The 21,775-nt window shown below is 42.0% G+C and overlaps 1 long non-coding RNA gene across 2 annotated transcripts; it reads left to right on the top strand.

The window, feature by feature from the left end:
• On the top strand, nt 1-6,706 carry LOC127691434 (uncharacterized). 2 transcript variants are annotated; one of them, XR_007979262.1, is made up of 3 exons: nt 1-175; nt 1,075-1,139; nt 1,245-6,706. It is a non-coding gene; the product is annotated as an uncharacterized LOC127691434 (long non-coding RNA). The 2 variants fall into 2 exon arrangements; XR_007979263.1 differs by having other exon boundaries at nt 1,008-1,139.
• Nucleotides 6,707-21,775: the final 15,069 nt, after the last annotated feature.

Below are 21,775 nucleotides of genomic sequence, written 5' to 3'. Positions count from 1 at the left end.
TGACTGATCTCATGGCAGACTGGGCTTCTCATCAGGCCCCGCCCTTCCTAACAAAGTCTCACTCCACACCTCTGCCTGGCCTGAAAATTGACATTCCCCTGTCTTCATCTCCTGAGGCCAACATGAAAGGTATGCATCACTACGCCTAGTGCTTGTTACTAGACAACCAAGTGAGGTGAGTTCTTGGGGTAAATGAAGAGCAAATATTGGGTGACATAAAATCAAAACATGTCTTAAGGCCAGAGTGTCTGTAAATTCATCTTATTCTGCATAGTAACAGTATAAAAACAACAGTGGTTTTCATTGTCATTGAGTGTCTTCATGACATCTTTGTTGACTCGCGTCTCCCCTTCCTCTGACCAACCTCCCCAGCCCTTGCCCCTTCCCGCCCCCCATACCCTCCTTTCTGCTTTCACATCACTCATGTTCTGTCCCGCCTTTCCTCAACACCAGTTCCACGCCCTATTTTAGTCTTCTTTCATATCTATATGTTCTCTCACCGTGGCTCTTGTAGATGATGTAGACAGTATAGCCAAGAGAGAGGGCATCCACATACCACTGCACAGGACGGAAGGAAATGGTTATTTTCAATTGGGGATGATGCTTTAGTCAATGTCCCTGACTCTGGAAAGCTTAGCGTTCTCCGGCACAGATGAATGCCTGACAAAATAATTGTGCCTTACTGAATATTGTGTTTAATTTTGGATCAAAGCGTACATATCAGTCTTCTGTTCCTGCTTTTCACAGTAAATGTGTCTGCGCTTATTAAGTCTCCTAAGATACTTTGCAGCCAATTTTCTTTGTTCTTCCTTTCAGGTCATGGTGACCTTGATTCTTGTAAGTCTGTGATGCCTAGTGTTTTCCTACTTTACACAAGCTGAATAGGAGAGAAGGGAGCATTAATTGAGAAAAATCTGTAGGGCATTTTTCTTAATTAGTGATTAATGAGGAGGGCCCAGCCCATTGTGGGTGGCTCGATTTCCGTGCTGGTGGTCTGGCTTCTATAGAAAGCAGGCTGAGCAAGTCCTGTGGAGAAAGCTACTAAGCAGAGCCCCTCCTTGGCCTCTGCATCAGCTCCTGCCTCCAGGTTCCTGCCCTGCTGGATGTCGGCCTTGGCTTCCCTCGGTGGACTAAGACAGGTAAACCAAATAACCCCACGCCCCTCTACCCCCAGCTTGCTTTTGGTCATGCTACTTTATCACAGCAATAGTGATCCTAACCAAATAATGTTTACTTTACTACAGATTTCAAGAAAACAAGAGAAGAAAATATATTAGTAAGGGATACAGCCAAGCAATGGAAGAACTCAAAGAGAAGGTGTCTACTTGAAAACACCCTACAAAAGCAGTCTTGCTGACTCAGGTTGACCTGGATTTCAGAATTACTGATCCTCCATTAAACATCATAGTTAGTCAGGAGAAGATTGTAGCCTTACTATGGGCACGTGTCCATCCATCAAGCCTTACAATATAGGTGCAGATGCTCTACAGTTTGTTTCTTTGCTATTTTTGAGCAAGTTAGTTAACTGTGTATATATGGCAAGTGAACTTACTATGTATGGAATATTTTATGTCCATTGCTTAACACAGAACCTGTCCAAATTAAGTGGGGGTGTGTTTTGACTACAGTGAGGCTCAGTACTGGTCATAAACCTTCCAAAGGGCTTTCGTTAAAAACACCATTTGATATTGATGTGTGTCTGTCTTCCTGTCTGTCTGTCTTCCTGTCTGTCTTCCTGTCTGTCTGTCTGTCTGTCTGTCTGTGTGTTTGTCTCTATGTTGGTCTGTATGTATGTGTCTGTCTGTTCTCCAAGAAGTTCTCTCTTTTTATCCTACAAAATTCTCTGGATAACCCATTTTCTACAGATCACAGGTCCAGTCTTTTATTTTACATTTCAATCTAGTCATTTGCTCCAGGTTTTCCTTTTGATTATTTTATGAATCAGCATCCCTGGACCTCAGTGCTTTGATTTTTAAGTAAGAGCAAGTATACATATTTTAACATTGCAAACTTTTTAACTTTGCAAAAGAATTCAGAGATCCGTCTGCCTTTGTTAAGCACAGATGCTGGTGAAACCTGCCCTGAAATTACCATCTCTAACACACCTGGACCTAACCTTGTTGTATCCCATGCTGACCTTGAACTGAGGAATCTGCCTGCCTTTATATCTTTCTGAGAAGCTGGCTCATCAATGTAGTTGCCTTTGTTCCTTTAGAATTATGAAGCCCCTCATAATCCATATTGCATCCTTATATTTTGCATAGTTGAGAAATTATATATTTTTAACTCGTGTATTTAGAGCTCTTTTCTAAAGCCTCAAGGGCTGTTCTGAAGGCCCCAGCCTTTACTATTCTGCTGAGGTGAGGTATTAGCCACACCTTTGCCTCCTGACTCATGCTGTCTTAGATTATCATGGAGCCATTAACATTGACAGAAAGGACCTTCCTAGGAGGAATGTGAAAATGCGTACATTATTACACAAACAAGCCTTACGCCCAAGGCAGCCATCAACACTCGTGTAGACTCCCACCAGGACCCTGTCCCAGGGCAGGAACCATGTCACCCTGTCTCCACCAAGGCCATACCAGGCTCAGCAGGAAATCATTGCCAAAAAAAATGATGCACTTTTGTCTCCATATTTTCACGAAAAGTTTGCATTTTTCCTAAGTTATAAAAACATTGAGAGAAAAAAATTTTAAGTTATACATCTAATGAGGGAATGATAGTCAAAATATGTCAGGAACTCAAGCAGCTCAGTGGAGAGGATGGTGACTGATCTTTACCATCATGACACTGAGAAGCATCTAGGAGGTTGATGAAGCACAGCTCTGGGTGAGAGTGGGTCCAGAGACGTTTACTCAAGGGGATGAACCCACCCCAGATATGGACAACACTATCCCATAGGTAGGGAACATTGAGAGACTGGGGATGGGGGGACTAAGAGAGACTTCTCACATAGGCATCCCACTCAGCTTCCTGGCCACCATGATATGAACTGCTTCACGCCTCGGTACACTCCTCACCATTATGAATTCAAATTCCTGCAATCCAAAATTATGCTATCTCAGATACATTTTTCAGTGATAAAAATACTAACTCAGCAAGAAAACGAATAACCTGATTTAAAAGACAAAAGTGATCATTTATGGTTTAAATATGAAATGTCCTCATAGGCCGTTTGAACACTTGTTCTCCAAACTGGTGCCGCTGCTTTGGGAGGTCATGCAAACCCTACACAGTAAGGACTGACTAGCGGAGATAAGTCACAGGACGCAGGCGTTGGGGTTACTGTCAAGCCCTGTTGCCAATTCTTTCTCTGCTGCTTTTCCCACCATGTAGCTCCCCCTCAGACATAGTCACACTACCATCCTCCCACCAGGATGGACCGGAACTATGAACAAAGGTAACTGTTATTTCTGTTGGGGTCTTTGTTCTTGTGGGGAGAAATTAGCTAATATAGAAAATTGTCATCGAGAATAAGGTTGTTCCTATGACAAGTTTGATCATGTGGTTCTTAGGCCTTTAAAACTGGTTTGTGGGAAGAATGTGGATGAGTTGAAGGCCACGGACTTGAAAAACAGCATAGGATCCTATAAGCAGAATTCTGTTTACAAGTCTGCTCAAAGTTTGGAAGACAGACAGGTTGTGCAACCTGAACTCATGAGGTTTCAGAGAAGAATAAGGACTCTATTAGGAACAGGATTAGAGATTTAGTCATGTTACACTCTGGCAAAGAATCTGGACATGTTTGCCCATGTTCTAAAAGTGTAAATGAGGCTGAATATAACAGTAATGTGCTCATTTATGTAGTAGTTAGAGTTTCTATTGCTGCAATGAAACACTGTGACTGAAAGCAAGCTGGGGAGGAAAGGGTTTATTCAGCTTACATCTCCACATCGTAGTCCCTCACCACCAAAGGAAGTCAAGACAGGAACTGAAACAGAGCTGGAACCTAGGACAGGAGCTAATGCAGAGGCCACGAAGGGGTGCTACTTACTGGCTTGCTCCCCCATGGCTTGCTCAGCCTGCTTTCATACAGAATCCAGGACTAGAAGCCTAGGGAAGCCACCACCCACCATGAGTAGGGCTATTCTACATCGGTTGCTAACTAAGGAGATAGGTGCCTTACAGATGGATTTAATGGAGACATTTTCACAACTGAGGCTCCCTCCTCTCTGATGACTCTAGCTTATGTCAAGGTGACATAAAACCAGGGCAACCCATTTGGGGGAGGAAAGTTCAAACATAGTAACATCCACTTATGGCATGGCTGTGGGTCACTGCTTTTAGCCATATTTACATTGAGAAATAGGGATGAGGTGGATCCAAAGAACTGACCTGAGACACCTTTTTCATGCTCACCAACTCCTTTATGTTTTAGAAAACCTGCCCCTAACCCTCCAGTCAACAAGTGCACTCTCCCTGATTCAATCATATACTATTATATATTGATTATAGAGTATTCATCAAAAGACACTGAAGGGCTGGTTCTTGATGCAGTGCTTAGAGGTGGGTGTTTTGGCAAATGATTGGATCATAAGATCTCTTACTTCTTCAATAGATTATTCCAGCTGTTGATTCAAAATTCAAATCGATTGTTGGAAAGTGGTGGATACTATAGAGGGCAAAGCACAAACTGGAAAAATCTGGCTAGTGGGAGTGTTCTATGAGAAATTATACTGTGTCTCCAGGACTTTCCTGTCACTCTCTGCTTCTTGGCTGCTGTGAGGGAAGCTGTTTACTCCACCACACGCTCCCCACCATGCTGTTCTGCTTCTCCACAGCCTAGATAAGATTGTTCTGAGAGACCTGAAAATGCAAGCGAGTTAATATTTCCTTCTTTTAAATAGTTACGTTAGATATTTATCATAACAGTAGAAAGTCTGATAAAAATATACAGTCTGTCCTTGTCACAAACTGTCAAGAATTTTCTTATTTATTTGTTGCCTCATTGGTTAGCTGTCTTCAGAGCATCAAAAATAATGAAGAATCACAGTTATCTAATATACAGAACTTAGAATAGTTTCAGGAATGCAGTCAGTGTCTGATAAACTTCAGTTGAACGGATGGATGTATTGGATGAATGGATGGATGGATGGATGGATGGATGGAACATTCCTTTTCTGTTTCCTTAAACTAATAAAATCCTTTCAGTTTTTTATTACCTGGGCATAAAATATAAACTACCTAGAGAGAAGTCTTAGCTATCTCTCAGGGAGGGATGTGTGTCAAAAGTTCAGGGGAGGTTTGGTAAAGAATCAAATAGAAAATAATTCTGAGCCCAGTTTTTAAAAGAATTCTCCATACACAGGGCTATAGAGATGGCTTAGTCGTTAAGAACATTGGCTGTTCTTATAGAGGCCCAGGGTTTGATTCAAGTACCCATACAGTGGCTAACAACCATCTGTAATTTTAGTTCTAGAAGTTCCAATACCCTCTTCTGACTTCTGTGGGTATAGCAAACATGGTACACAGACATTCATTCAGGCAAAAACACCCATAAACATAAATTTAAAAAAAATTTAGAAACAGAGTTCTCTGCCCATTGACTCTGGTACATGATATTTTCCAAAAATGGCCACAAAAAAAAATTTCTCCTATTTTACATCCTCTTCTTACAAAGTGAGTTTGAGACTCCTCCTGACAAGTAGGGCTACACATACACTCTTGACTCTATACCCTTCTACAACTTAATTCTTACAAGGTCTCCTCCAACAACAAAATGCAAACATGAACAAAACAAATCTATATTGTGAAAGTTAAAGCCTCTTGGGTTCTTCATTCTCGGAACCCAATTACCATCCATGAAAATGCAGAGCAGCTGCACATAGAAGCCATGTTTAGATGCTCTCCTCTGGGGTCTAGATAAAAGCCAGGAATGACATCAGGCACTAAGTAAGAATGCTTTCTAGATGAATCCAGCCCCCCCAGCACCCACTGGACCCATGAGATGCCCTTATCATGAGACAGAGATAAACTATGCTCAGATCTCTTCTATCCAAACACCTGACACATAAAATCCATGAACACAATAAAATCACTTTCAGAGGCATTTGTTAAAACAATAGAACTACCTACCTTCTCTGTTGTCATAACAGATCTCTATCCTCTGTCCCGACTGTCTGGATAAGTGGCAGTGATGATGGAGGTTAGAAAACGTGTGAGCGAGGGTGTGATTGATAATGAGCACTGACTGGTGCTCCAGTATGATCCATGACTCATGAGAGCCAATTGTTTCCATTTTCCACTGATCATTGTGAGAAAATCTACATCAGGGAAGGTGGCCAACAGTTTAAATCTTAGTGGGCTCTTCCTGCTAAGAAATGGCTTACCAGTATCTGGAATTGACCAAAACCAAAGCTGTCGAGTGTGGTGATTTGAGAGAAAATGACCCCCATCGGTTCATATGTTTGAACACTTGATCCCCAGTTGTTTAAATGCTTAAAAATATTAGGGGTTGTGGTCTTGTTGGAACAGGTGAGGCCTTCTTGGAGTAGGTGTGGCCTTGCTGGATGAAGGGGACTTTAAGGTTTCAAAGGCCAACACCAGGTCCAGTGTCTTGCATTCTGCCTACTGCCTGCAGATCAGGATGTAAAGCTCTCAGCAACTGCTCTAGCAGCATGCCTGCTTGCTTCCCTCCATGATGATGAGGAACGAACCCTCTGATGCAGTAAGCAAACCTCCAATTAAATGATTTCTTTTATAAGTGTTACTGTGCCCTGGAGTCTGTTCACAGCAACAGAATAGCAACTAAGACACTAGGTATACCTGCGAGGGACTTTTCTTGATGGGATCTTTTGAGGTAGTAATATCTACCTTAAATCTGGGTCACACCTTCTGGTGGCAGCCTATATAACAGATATGGGAGGAAAATGCCTTTGCTCTTTGCCTGATTGCCCTCACTCTTGCTGGCAAATTCATTCCCTCAGGGACATTAGATATTAAGTCTTCAGGATTCCATTGTTTACCAAAGATCATCTGAGATATTCAGCCTAATAGACTGAAAAACTGTTGGATTCTTGGATTTTTCATCAGGAGATACTCATTGTTGGAATAATTGGACCACTGAATGTAAGCCACATTAATAAATTTTATATATACGAGATATATATTGTTTGTTCTGTACCAGGAGTAGTTTTAGACCAAAAGATGTATAAGCATGGATTTTTTTTAAGTAGCAGGCTTTAATGAAATAGGCTTTCCACTGGGCATGTCACTTCCGAAAGATCCTGCTATACCACTCCTGGGCATATACCCAGAGGATTCCCCAGCATGTAATAAGGACATATGCTCCACTATGTTCATAGCAGCCCTATTTATAATTGCCAGAAGCTGGAAAGAACCCAGGTATCCCTCAACAGAAGAATGGATGCAAAAAATGTGGTATATATACACAATGAAGTACTATTCAGCCATTAGAAACAATGAATTCATGAAATTCTTAGGCAAATGGATGGAGCTGGAGAACATCATACTAAGTGAGGTAACCCAGTCTCAAAAGATCAATCATGCTATGCACTCACTAATAAGTGGATATTAGCCTGGAAAACTGGAATACCCAAAACATAATCCACACATCAAATGAGGTACAAGAAGAGTGGCCCCTGGTTCTGGAAAGACTCAGTGTAGCAGTATAATGCAAAACCAGAACAGCGAAGTGGGAAGGGGAGGGTGGGAGAACAGGGGGAGGGAAGGGGGCTTATGTGACTTTCGGGGAGTGGGGGACCAGAAAAGGGGAAATCATTTGAAATGTAAATAAAAAATGTATCGAATAAAATAAAAATACATCGAAAAAAAAAGAAAAGTAAGCCGAGCCCCCCCCCAAAAAAAGGAAAAAAGAAAAAGAAAAAAAGAAAAAAAAAGAAAAGAAAGAAAGAAATAGGCTTTCCAATTTGCCAACACCTATAGGAACTGAAGCCTCTCCTAGATGCTTAGGGAGCACTGAAAATCCATGGTGTAGACTAATTTATAAATTTACCAAGACAAATGCATTTGGTTACCTTAATTCTCCTATCATGAGAAGCAAGAAACTTAGAGACTATATAAAACTTTTGACAATTTGTGGAAAAATAAGGGAACTGGTGCTGCTGGTTAGTTGCTCTAAGCATCTCCCGACAAATTGACAGAGGAAAAGAATGAGCTCTGTGACAAAATTAACCAACTTCTAGCATCTCAGGATGAGATGAGGAAGGACAACAGTGAACTCTAGGGTAAAACTGCATGCACCGAGTGTGCATAAACTCCAAAGCAACAGTTCTCAACCTACGGGTCTCAACCCCTTTGGAGGTTCAAACAACCCTTTCACGGTGGTCACATATCAGATATTCTGCATATCAAATATTTACATTTTGATTCATAACAGTAGCAAAATTACAGTTTTGAAGTAGCAACAAATGTAATTTTATGATTGAGGTCACCAACTACACATGAGGAACTGTATTAAAGGGTTACAGCATTAGGCAGGAAGATGGTCTAAAGGATTCTAAGAATGTTCTGAAAGAGAATCTTCTCTTCAGCAGCCACAGAGCTCAAGTTTTGTAAGGTCAAATCAAAGTGCTCATTAATAGTAGCTGAATTACAGCAAAAACTTGAGTCTCAGTCTGAGAGGGAGTGAGCAGTAGTAAGGGCATTGATTGGGAAAGAATAGGATCCTGCAACATGGGGTGTGTTGAGAGCCCTACTGAGGCTGAGAATGCTGAACCTTCAGGTTCTCAAGGGTTTATCTCTCCGAAGGAAATAATCTCCCTGGCTTCAACAGAAGATACACACTCACCCAGCCCCCTAAAATGTTGCCTTTTCTACCTTTGCCTGACAAAATAAATCCTTAGTTGTCTAGTAAAGAGCGGGGACCGTCTTTGAAAGAGATATCAGACAAGACAATACTGATGTCTCAGGTTCCACTAATAGCTGCCTCTAGACCTATAACCAGATGAAAATGTAAGTAGGCTCCTGATGGAGAGACAGAGTGAAGTCCATGAGGAAGTGAGCAATTCCATTAAAGAGCTTAATGAGTTTGCTAATCCATTCAAGCAGAAGTCTGGGGAACACATGTGGGAATGCAATGTGAGGGTGTGAGATAATGGTAGAAGGAGCATATTAACCTAGAAAACTGGAATACCCAAATCATAATCCACACATCAAATCAGGTACAAGAAGAACGAAGGAGTGGCCCCTTGTTCTGGAAAGACCCAGTGAAGCAGTATTGGCAAAACCAGAACAGGGAAGTGGGAAGGGTTGAGTGGGAAAATGGGGAGGGAAGGGTGCTGATGGGACTTTCGGGGAGTGGGGGTCTAGAAAAGGGGAAATCATTTGAAATGTAAATAAAAAATATATCTAATAAAAAAAGGGAAAAAAGAAAAAAACTAGATCAGGCTAAGTTTATTGATATGATATAAGGTTTAATATAAAATTCTATGTTTAATATGAAAGTTCTCATGGTTTAAAAAAATGTAAATAGTTTGAGCTGAAGCATTTGTCCACAGATGACCTACTGAAAAGAACTTGGAGATGCCTGGTGTCCCTTGGCTTATTGTTGATAAGGGGATTTTAAGGCTCAGAGAAAGTATAATGCTAGAGTGGCCTGATGTGTAAAACCTAATCCTGCACAATGTTGAGGCCCAGTAGACATGTCCTTAACTTGTCCTATAAGACACAAAATGATGAGAGAGCCACCAGCACCTTTGCAGAACTTTGTTGTCACCTTTTTTTTTCTAGTGTCAGACCTTAGGGATGGAGATGGTGTTGCTCAGTTAGATGAATCTAATGCAACTGTGCCCTGGAGTAGCAACTTAATTGCCAAGGGCAAGATGATGGTAATTTTCATAGTGGGCATCATGGACAAAACAATGTCCAAAATAGTCTGACTAATAACGGGAAGCAGAGGTGAACTGAATTGTATGGTGGTGTGACTCATATGAACCTTTGGTACTAGCTAATCAGTCATAGTGTTCCAGGCATGACATAGACAAGAAGCCCACTGCATTTTTTCTTTCATTGATTAAGCATAACAATTCTTATGACAAATGAGAGAAAGATTACCTTGTATCACAGCAGAAGGAAATATTGACCTGAGATCCAATTTCCAGATTTGAGCTAGTTTGTAGACTCAGAACTCCCTGAATGAAGAAAAGGACAGATTCTCTGGAGGAAAGATTCTGCTCAAATATCAAAGAGTTCTCCAGTCCTTCCCCAGAGGGACCTACAGCCTTATACAAGGGAAAGTGTACACTGGGGGAAAGGAAAAAAACAGACTTTCTAGGGTCTATTGAATACTGGTTCAGAATTGATGCTGAATCCAGGAGATCCAAAGAAGCATTATGGCCTTCCAGTTAGAGGCCTGAAGAAGTCAGGTGATTAATGGAATTTTAGCTGAGTCTGACCCAAAGTAGGTCCAATAGGTCCCCAAACTCATCCTGTAGTTATGCCCTCAGTTTCAGAATATATAATTGGGGTAGATATACTTAGAAGTGGGCAGAACTCTCTGACCTGTGGAGTGAGGGATTTTATGGTTGGAAAGACCAATGAAAGTCACTGGAGTTGCCTCTACCAGGGAAAATAGTGACCCAAAACCAGCATTACATCCAAAGAGGAACTGCAGAAATTAGTGCCACCATCAAGGACTCGAAAGATGCAGGTGCAGTGGTTCTCATCACATCACCCTTTATTGCTCGATCTGGTCAGTGCAGAAGACAGACGGATCATGGAGAATGACAGTTCACTGTCAAAACTTTGATTAAATAGTGGCTCCAATTGCAGTATCTGATGTATCTGACACGGTGCCCTTCCTTGAGAAGATTAACACATCTCCTGGTGTATAGTATATAGCTGTCTGTCTAGCAAATGACATTTTCTCTGTACCTATCCAGTTGGCAAAGCCAGCAGTGTATTTTTGAGGTTTAGTTTTACCTCAAAAATAAATGAACTCTCCATCCCTGTGTTATTTTTTTCAAAGGGATCTCGAGTGTCTGTCTCTTCCACAAATGACATCATGGTGATTGGACCAAGAGAGGAGGGGGCAGCAACCACTTTGGACGTGGTAACACATACACACATCAAAGGATGAGAAAAAATTCAACCAAAATTCAAAGGCCTTATATACCTCACTGAAATATTTAAGAGTTCAATGATCTGGGGCTTACAGAGCTACGCCTTCTAAAGTGAAGGTTAAGTTATCATATCTGGCCCCTCCACTACCAAGAAAGAAACAAAACATTTAGTGGGACTATTTGGATTCTGTAGAAAGCACATTTCTTTCTTGGATGTCAAGCTATATATCAAGTGACACAGAAAGCTTTTAGTTTTATGGGGAGCCTAGAACAGGAAAAGGCTCTTCAATAGATCTAAGCTGATTTGTAGGATTCTCTGTGCCTTGGACTGTATACTCCAACAGAATTGATGGTGCTTGATGTCTGTGGCAGATAGGGAACCTGTTTGGAGCCTTCAGCAAGTAGGTCCCTATAAATGAAGAGCAAAGGAGACTTTTGGGATTTTGGAACAAGGCTCTACCATCATCTGCAGACAGCTAGTCTCCCTTTGAGAGATAGCTCTTGGCCTGCTATTGGGCCTCACTGAAAACTGAACATTTGACACAGGCCACCAAGTTACCATATGACCTGAGCTTCTCATCATGAGCTGGATATTTTCTGACCCACAAAGTTATAAAATAGGATTTGCATAGAAGGAATCTATTGTCAAATGGAAATGGAATACATGTGACAGGTCTGGGGGGGTCCTGAAGACCTAAGCAAGTTACATGAAGAAGTTGCCCAAATGCCTATGGTCTCTACTCTCCTCACAATGATGTCCATACCCAAGCATGCCACTGTAGTCTCATGGGGTGTACTCTATGATCTACTGACTGAAGAAGAGAAGAGTAGGGCCTGGTTTACTGATGGCTCTGCATATTTTGCTGGCACCACTCAGAAGTAGACAGCCACAGTATTACAACCTCTTTCTGGGACAACCCTGAAAGAAACTGTTAAAGGGAAATTTTCACAGTGGACAGAACTTCAGACAGAACTTCACTCATTTTGTTTGTAAGGAGAAATGTCCAAATGTGTGATTGTTTATGGACTATAGCCAATGGATTGGGTGGATGGTAAAGGGCTTGGAAAGACTATGATTGGAGAACTGGAGAAAAAGACATCTGGGAAAAAGTATGCAGATAGACCTCTTCAAATGGATGAAGGATGTGAAGACATTTGTGTCCCATGTAAATGCTCATCAAACAGTTGATCAAAAAGCTTTGGTCGAGGAGTTCAGTAATCAAGGGGACAGGATGAGGCATTCTGTGGACAGTCAGCCTCTTTCCCCAGCCATCCTGGTCATTGTCCAGTGGGCTCAGGAACAAAGTGGCCATGGTGGTAGATTACATTTGGCCTTTAAAACATAGATTTCCAGTCACCAAGGCTTATATCGCTATATCTGGTGCTGAGTGCCAGATCTGCCAACAGCACAGACCAACACTGAGGCCTCAATATGCCACCATTTCCTAGGGTGACTAACCAGTGACCTGGTGGCTGGTTGATTAGATTGGAACCCTAAATTTGTGGAAAAAAAACACTCTAGATTTCCTGGAGTAGATACTTACTCTAGTTATAAATTTGCCTTTCCTTTATGTAATGTTTCTGACAAAATTACCACCCATGAACCAACCCACTCTAAAAAAACCCCATATATGTGTATGTGTGTATTAATTTGTATATTAATTCTATCAATTTTGTTTTCAATGTAATCCTAACCATGGAAATGTGTATTTTTACATCTCAATTATATTTCTGTTTTATTGAAAAGAAAAATCAGGAAGCAGAGATGTTTTTATTAGCACTTTTTTTATCCTGGGATGCTTTGATGGACATGTCAAGATTGCTCATAAGCCTAAAATCTGTAATTTGACCCTCTGCTCTAGAATTCTCTGTAAGAATTTCTCCAAGGACTGATCCATCCTGACTGTGTCCCTGGCAATGTTTATCAGGGGAAGTGTACCAGGACATTCTGGGGGAGCTAAGTGTACCGCAATTCCCTAGGGAAAAGAGGCTTTCCCTTTCACAGTGTAATGTGTGTTTGTGGAAATCTCCTGCTGCCCACAGCTGGTCCGCAGGCTGAGCCCTGTTGCAGGTTCCAAGGGGAGACACAGCAGGCACCTCATGTTCCTCTCTGTGGTGGCTGAAAGCCACGCATGAGACTGAGCCGTCCAGGGGAGGATGAGTCAAGCCTGCAGATTAGAACTCTCATAAAAGCAGGTGGAATTGAGTTATCAAGTCTGTCTCCCGGTGTGTAAGTGGTACTTTCTGATACCTACTTTAATAAATTACATCTCCAGTGTGTTATTTGCCTAGCTATTAAATATCCTTATTACGAGGATAGGAAATTAGGAAGAAAGGGTTATAAGCTCAAGCCGTGTGTTAGTCTAGCGCAGCGGGAATGCCAGAAGGGAAGCCAGCTCTCTGTTCACTTAGCAAGGGCTTGAGGAAGAAGTGTTTGAGCCTCGAAACAGCATCTCTGCTCCTAACTATTCAGCCTACAGATGTGTTCCGCACAGCCCAGTTAACAAAGATTTTATGGAAAGTTCGTCATGGATCACTTGGGTACCTCAACAGATTACTGGATAAATACAGATATACACACGGCAAAATCCTCGAAAGAAAGCTTTTTAAAGAAAGAGAGAGAGCAGCTTTTAAAAGTTACCACCACAAAATGAACATTTAACATGATAAATAAATGCATTTATTTTATCTAGTCACACACACACAATGTCTCACATTGTATTCCATGGACATATAGGTATATTTGGGGAATATGCGATAAAATTACAACGGCAGCAGATCTTTACCCTGTGTTTATATTTTAAGCTTAACAAATCACAATGCTAACTCACTAACAATTCAGTGTAACACGATGAGAGAACTATTGAGATGTGTCAAGATGCTTGAATCCCTCCATATTGTTTGTTCTCTTTGCCTCTCTTGTGCTTGGCAAGATCCCTGGTTACATCTGATCAAAACCTTGGACACTCCCTTCCGCCCCCACCCCACCCAGCATGCTGCTCACAGAGGCATTTTCCAAAAAAGTTAGGACTGTGTTGTTTACGCCTAAACAGACCTGGGTGCACAGTGGGTAGATAAATAAACAAGTGTGCCAGATGGTGATTGGCCAAGTGTATCAGATGGTGGTTGACCTATAAAGAAAAGGCAGCAGAGAGGGGCTAGAGTGGGGTGCAATTATTAAGATATTATAAGGGAAAGGCTTGTTGAATCAACATTTGAGTGAAGACTAAAAGGATTTAGTACATCGGGACGAGGACATCAGGTGGGAGTGATGTCCAAGTGGCTGAGCAGTAAGTGTAAAGGTCCTGGGGCAGAGTGTGCTTAACCAAACGGTATGATAAATTCTTTTCAAACTTTCACTCCAAGTGTACACAGATCAATTGTAGGCTTGATACATACATCAGTACGGTAGATTTTGATCTACTTCCTGTTATTTTCATTCCTAGGGTTAAAAGATATTAACCAAGACAACCCTTTTATTCTCTCAAGTAAATGAGAATTCCATCTTGTGAAAAAGAAGGATAAAGGAACATAAAGCATTATGTAACAAGAGAAAACATCAAGTCAAAGGCTATGCAGATCTAAGTCCTAGAGGAAGCCAGGATCAAACCCCAGCAAGCAACAGAACATGACAGCTTTGGCCGTATGGTACGGTTCTGGCTTTAACAAGAGAGATATAGGAGTGAAATAGTTGAGAACTCTTCCTGTGTGGTTAGGGAAAGCTGCTAAAACCTGGTGTAGGGCAGGCGGACCCCTCCATGGAGGCCTGGAGATGCCATTGTGTGAAGCTGTGAAAGTAAAGCCTGATAGCACCAGAAACTTTCAGATGTTGGAGATGCCATAGACATGGGATACATGTCAGGAGAGCTGCAGATGTGCAACCAGCCCAAAGGAGAGAACTGTGCTGCAGTCAACAAACCCGCAGGAGTAAGAGATACGACGAGACATCTAAGAAGCCCTTGGACCTCAGGAATAGAGATAGAAAATTTAGAGTTTCATGTCTTACGTCTTCCTCCCTTATGCCACATTTCCTTCTGTTTAGAATGGTAATGTATATACTGTGCCATCATGTGTTGAAAAGGAGATGATCTGTTGTTTTTGTTTTGTTTTGCTGTTGTTGTTTTTGTTGTTTGATTTTACAAGGGGTTAAAGTTAAAGTGTTGTTTTGAATCTCAGAAAAGACTTTGGTCTTTTAAGCAATGCTAAGACTGTGAAAGACTATGGTGACTCTTGAAGTTAGACTGAATGCTTCTGCATTATGATATGAATAAAAGCCTATGGAGGTCAGGGAGAGGAATGTGTAGTTTGAGTGAGAATGGTCCCCATGGGCTCATATAGTTGAGTGCTTAGTTCCCAGTTGGTGGAACTGTTTGGGAAGAATCAGGAGGTATGGTCTTGTTGTAGGAGGTGTGCCATGGGGTGGGGGAGGGGTGGACTTTGAAGTTTTATTGCTATGTCAGGCCTAGTCTCTCTTTCTGCCTTGTTCCTGTGGATCAGAATGTAAACTTTCAGCTGCCACTTAGTCTCATGCCTGCGTGCCTGAATGCCACCATGCTCCCACCATGATGATTCCTGAACTAACCTTTGTAATCAAGCCCCCAGTTAAATGCTGTCTTCTATAAGTTGCCTTTTGCATGGTTTTTTTTTTTTTTCATAACAACAGAGCAATAACCAAAACAGGGACTTAGTACTGCAGCTCAGTTTGGGGAAAGAAGAGAGGGTACTTGGATTTGTAAAAATTTATAGGATCATCAAGATAGAAAGGAAGGAAGGAAGGAAGGAAGGAAGGAAGGAAGGAAGGAAGGAAGGAAGGAAGGAAGGAAGAAAGAAAGGAAGAAAGGAAGGAAGGAAGGATGGAAGGATGTATGAGTGAAGGGATGGAAGGAAGGAGGGAAGGAAGGAAGGATGGCAAGGACCTGGTCTGGAATAGAAACTGTCCCTTATTGGAAATTACAGAATCTAACAAAGGAAACTGAGAACAGAACCAAGAAAAGCAAAACGAAGCCTACATCAATGACACCATGAAGGTCAAGGGTCAAAAGTACCTCTAAAAGCTGCTGCTAAGGATCAAGTTGAAGTTTCTGCTAGCCCACTCTTGGGAAAAGTCTACTGCAGAATAATAACATCTATTTTTAAAGGCTCTCTGGATAGGCAATGTAAACTCTAGTTACATTTAATAAAGAAAATTTGCAAAAATTACTTATTCAGCACCAAAATAGAGATTTTTTAAGTACATAATTATTCATACAGAAATGTCCTTCCAATGCCAAACATTTGAATGTTTTCAAATATCTCAGTGTTTGGCATCATAAAAAACAAAATGGACAGATGTTTAGCAGTCTATTTCTTCCACAAGTCATCCTGGCATCTAACTTCATGTGTGAAACACTCCAGAACTTTCCAACCTTGCTGGCCCGCATTGCCATCTTCACTGAATGCAGTGCTTTCCCCTGGACCTCCTCATTTTGTGCATCATTGATTTTCTAAGTCTCTTAGCATCTGACAGTGTTCTGAGAGCTGCAGATAAAAGGTCGCATGCTTTCCCTCCTAACTCTGAATCCAGATTAATTTTTAGTTAGTAGCATAAGCGCTCCAAGTTCCCCATATTGAGTTTTGCCTGTTGCCAAGGTGACAAAACCCTGGGACTGGTTACTATTCCAAAGCACACAGCCAGACTTCCGTCACTATGATCTATTCCATTTTTCTGTTTAATTCCAGCCCCAGAAGCAATCTCAAGAATTATACAGAGTTGCACACCTGCTCTTCTGTCAACCATTATCAACAGGATCATGTTATCATAATGTAGAAGGAGACTTGGGGAACTCATGGAATCAGTATGCTCCCCTTTCACAAAATTGTTAATCTTATCCAAAGTAATTGAGTACTTTCCATATTTAAAAGATACCCCTTCCCTCAGCAGGGAAGATTCTACAACTTCTAACACACAACTTCCGATATTTAGTGACATCCACCCTGAATGACCCTTGGTTACCCAGCATCAGCACCCACTGCATTTGGAGATCAGCATTGGAAGATAAACTTGGAAGAAATAAATTTAACATACGTAGGGATGACTCAGACAGAATACTTGGAATTCTGGAAAATATTGGGGAAAATTTGAAAACAGAAAAGCACAGCCAGTTCACAAAATAATGTTTTCAAAGTTAGATTACTCATGCCTAAGGGAGTCCAGAGGTCATCCAGTGTCCACTTGGGTCAGTTTTGGGGAGTTGTGGGAGTTAGAGTTGTCAATCATTGTACTTTTTGCATGCCTCTTTCCGCTAAACACTCAGAGGAAGAAAACATAGTGATTTGAACTGTATCTACTTTGCTCTACAATCTTCCTTACCATCATGAGCACTTGACTAAAATTGCCTTTAAAAAAAAAAAGAGTAACTTTTTAATTTTTCATAGTTTCCTAAAGGGGTTATATGAGGAGTAATAACTATCTTATAACCATGTTCAAAAACCATCTGTTCATCTGAACTTTCATCAACATTCATGACAGACCTGTGTGCCATGTTGAATGATACAGGAAAGAAAGTCAAGTATGAAAACCTTTGATACCACCCACTGTGTAGACAACCACTAAGTTGATAGTGACAGGTCAGCAGCCAGTGTATAATCTCACTTCCATGAAGTTTATGATTTTAGAATGGGGAAGAGAATAATCAAAGAATTTCATAGACAAATAATAAATCAGGACTTTGTAAAGGTTTTCTGAATGCTCTAAATAGGGAAATTGATCTAATTAAGAAGGAAATAATGACCATGTAGGAGTGTACCAGGTAATAGTGGGTCAGAGAGAGTATTTCGTTGTGCCCTGTGTGTGGAGGAAGACTTTTGAAGAACTAGAGAAGCCCAGTTGGATGACAGAAGAAGACACCTCTGGTGACACATGGATGAAGGCTGGGATCAGAACAATTGGAAGTCATTGTGCTCCTGTGTGCTGTGGAGGAGATGACGTGGCCAGATTGGTCTTCCCTCTGGATACCATTATGGTAGCTGGCAATATGGTAAGGGTGTAACAGAAGTAAGAATCATCTGAAAGCTGAATGTAGTGAGTTGTCCTGGGAGGGGAGGGAATTGGAGCTAATTTGAGGATAGAGTGATTTTTTTTTTTTTTTGGAAATTTTTTTTTGTTGTTTTCTTTTTTTCTTTTTTCTTTTATTAGATATTTGCTTTATTTACATTTCAAATGGTATACCCTTTCCTCGTTAACCCTCTGAAAACCCCCTATCCCATCCCCCCCTGCTTACCAATCTCCCCTCCCACTTTCTTGACCTGGCATTCCCCTACACTGGGGTATCAAGCCTTCACAGGACCAATGGCCTCTCCTCTCATTGATGTCTGAATAGGTGGTAGAGTAATTTGAGATTAGAGAAATTTCAGGGCTCATCCAGCAACCAGGGAACCTTAGACTTGACAGTAAATCAATTTATGGCTAAAGACAAAGAGTGAGTAAGACAACTGGCTAGAGCTCTGGCTTATTGTGAGGATAGGTGACCTTGCCACTTACTAAGACAAGTTTAGACTGTGGAGGATAATCGTTGGGGGGAAGGGGAGCCATGACCACAGATGACTTTAGTCTTAACTGCCTGTGATCATGGGAGGAGAGCAGTCAAGAATTCAGCCAGGTCAACAGGCTCACAGAGATACTGTGACTGGGAGTCACAAGAACACTTCTGAAATGAAGGCCTAGGGTAGCAGCCAAGACAAAGAAGCTAAGAACACAGCCATAGATGTCACAGCATGGGAGACAAAGAAGATAAAAGCACCCTAGGTGTGGAAGGAAGACAGGGACCTGTTACCCTGGAAACCAGGAAAGGAGACAAAACCAAGAGAAAAGAATGTTGCCAGGGTCTATGAAAACTGCAGTCAACTCCAGTGGAGATTATAAATATAAAACATTCACTTGATGGACATGGTGCTGTAATCTTAGCAAACTGAGAGGAGGAAGTAGGAGGCTCAGGAGTTCAAGGGCATCTTCTGCTATACACTAAATTCAAGGTCAATCCAGGCTAAACGAGTCTATCTCTGTCTCTCTCTTTCTGTTTCTCTCCCTGTCTCTGTCTCCATCTCTGTCTATCTGTGTGTGTGAGTGTGTGTTCTCTCTCTCTCTCTCTCTCTCTCTCTCTCTCTCTCTCTCTCTCTCTCTCTCTCTCTCTCTCTCTCTCTCTCTCTTTCCGAGAGGGAAGACACAGGCACCCGAGGTGAACAGAGTTTATTTTGAAGATCATCACTGGAAATGATGGAAAGAATCAAGTGTTTGATTGTCTACAACAATAGCCACACACCTGTCAAAGCAAAGACCATCACTGTCAGGACCAGGGAACCCTAAAGAGACAGCCCATTGTTCTCTCCATGCCCCTCCATTTAAGTTAGGGTGCTGGCTACTGGGGAACCCATTGGAGCAGTTGTCTGACCCTGAGACTTCGGCAGCTCTGCAGAGAGGCCACTGTGGGGATTTGGTTCATAGCACTTGCAAACCCACAACTCAGAATCGGGCTCTGGGCCACAGACAGTGCTGGGGAAAAGCCAGAAAATGTTGAATAAATCAGTAGGAGATGTGATAGAAGTTAGTAGAGTTGTGGGGATTGCAAGGCAATGAGACTGCTCACACTGATGTAGAGCTCGAGAAGGGTTAGCATAGCGTTGCTTTAAGGCCTTTCCAGATCTTGTCCTCATGTGCCCTCTGCTCCCTGAAGAGATGGTGGCTCTCAAAATCAGTATGCCCCATGTCCTTTCAGAGTGGCTCCACACAGAAAATCATAGATATCTCTCTTTATGAAATTAAATGCATTGGTCAGTTTTGCACTGCTGTGACTAGAACACCTGACAGAAACAGTTAAAGGGGTGTTTTAGTTAGGCTTTCACGGCTGTGAAGAGACATCATGACCAAAGTAACTTTTATAAAGCACAACATTTAATTGGGGCTGGCTTACACCTTCAGAAGCTACATCCATTATCATCATGGCAGGAAGCATGGCAGCGTGCAGGCAGGCAGGGTGCTGGAGAAGGAGCTGAGAGGTCTATATCTTGATCTGAAGGCAGCCAGGAGAAAACTGGTTTCCAGGCAGCGAGGAGGATGGTCCTAAAGCCCATCCCCACAGTGACACACATCCTCCAACAAGGCCACATCTCCTGCTAGTGTCACTCTCAAGGCCAAGCATATTCAAACCACCACAAGGGGGAATGATATATTTATTCCTGTGGTTTCAGAGGGCTCAGTCCATAACCTTTTAGCTCCATGCTCCTGATCCATTGAGAAGTAGACCTCCAAGGCCGGGGAAGAGTGTTGAATGGATAGCTACATGCAGAACAGAAAGCCAAAAGAAGAAAAATTCTTCCACTAACCATCACATTAGAAACAAGTAGGGAGACAGAAATGAATACAGGTGGGACTGCGGGTGACAGCCAGGCTCTGCATCTTGTAGCTTAGGCTACACAGTTAGCACAAGGTGAAGAGAAGAGCAGAGGTGGGCAGCATGATCTTGAACCAAATGCCAAGGTCTTCCCAAGCATGGTGAAGGATGACTAAAATAGCTCACCAGCAGCTGTGAGGACTAGGGTTGGGGACCTAAGAAGACAGTGTCTCCCCTTGTCCTCTGTCTCTTTGCTGACCTCTTAGAGACTCATCAAAACCCAATACACACTACTTATTTGGTAGAAGTTTCTTCCATCCTTCCTCCTGTCTTTCCCCCCTCCCTCCCCACACTCCTTACATGTTTCTGGTGCTCACAGCATCTCTGACAAGTTGCTGAACTGGGTGTCATGTAACACTGTGTGACAGTGATCACATGGGTTTATTGGTCAGCTAAGACAGAATGTCATGGCAGAGGGCATGGCAGAGCACAGATATCTTGAGCATCCAGGAAGCAAAACAAAGGGGTTAAGGACAAGATCTGTTCTTTAAGGACCTATCCCCACATATCCATTTTCTTCAAGTCTGACCAATTCTTAACTCTGTCAGCTAGTGACCACACCTTGGTACATGGTCTTTCAGAGATCTCTCTGAGCCAAAGCAAGCAGAACACAGCAGGCTTGTGCCTGAGAGGGTAGTGCTTTGTCCTGACTGTCCACCACTGACAGGCAGGGCTCAAGGGCAAGGTCTCTAGATCAGATCCAACTGAGTAGCATATACATTAGTACGTTGTGAAGAAATGTATGCATTGTGTAGAGAAGAACTCCGGGACACAAAACCCAACAAAGGTCACATAGAAAGAATGAGGCTGGGAAATCAACTGCAGAGCTCAGTGACAAGGCCAAGTACTTCCCATGTGCCAAGCATGATCTCAGGCCTCGTAGATGATAGAGGGAGATATGATTTTGGGCAGTCCTACTATTGCAAGATCTTGTATGTGAAACGGCTTCAAAGGCAGTGCTTTGGACTGAATTTTGTACCCAAAGATCACAGCACCTCAGAAAGGCAAATGTATTTGTAGATGCAGTCTTAAATTATTGTATTAGAATGAGTTTACTATGGGCTGGAGAGATGGCTCCGTGGTTAAGAGCAATGACTGCCCTTTCAGAGGTCCCGAGTTCAGTTCCCAGCAACCACCTGGTGGCTTACAACCATCTATAATAAAATCTGATGCCCTCTTCTGGTGTGTCTGAAGACGGCTACAGTGTATTTATATATATAAAATAAAAAAATAAATCTAAAAAGAGAGAGAGAGAGATAACTAGAATGTTCCAAATTCAATCTGAATAGAATCTAGAATGTAAAA

This window comes from Apodemus sylvaticus, chromosome 8, assembly GCF_947179515.1.
Source record: "Apodemus sylvaticus chromosome 8, mApoSyl1.1, whole genome shotgun sequence".
Lineage (NCBI taxonomy): Eukaryota > Metazoa > Chordata > Mammalia > Rodentia > Muridae > Apodemus > Apodemus sylvaticus.
The sequence above is the reverse complement of the archived record's forward strand: the minus strand, read 5'-3'. Positions and strand labels throughout refer to the sequence as shown.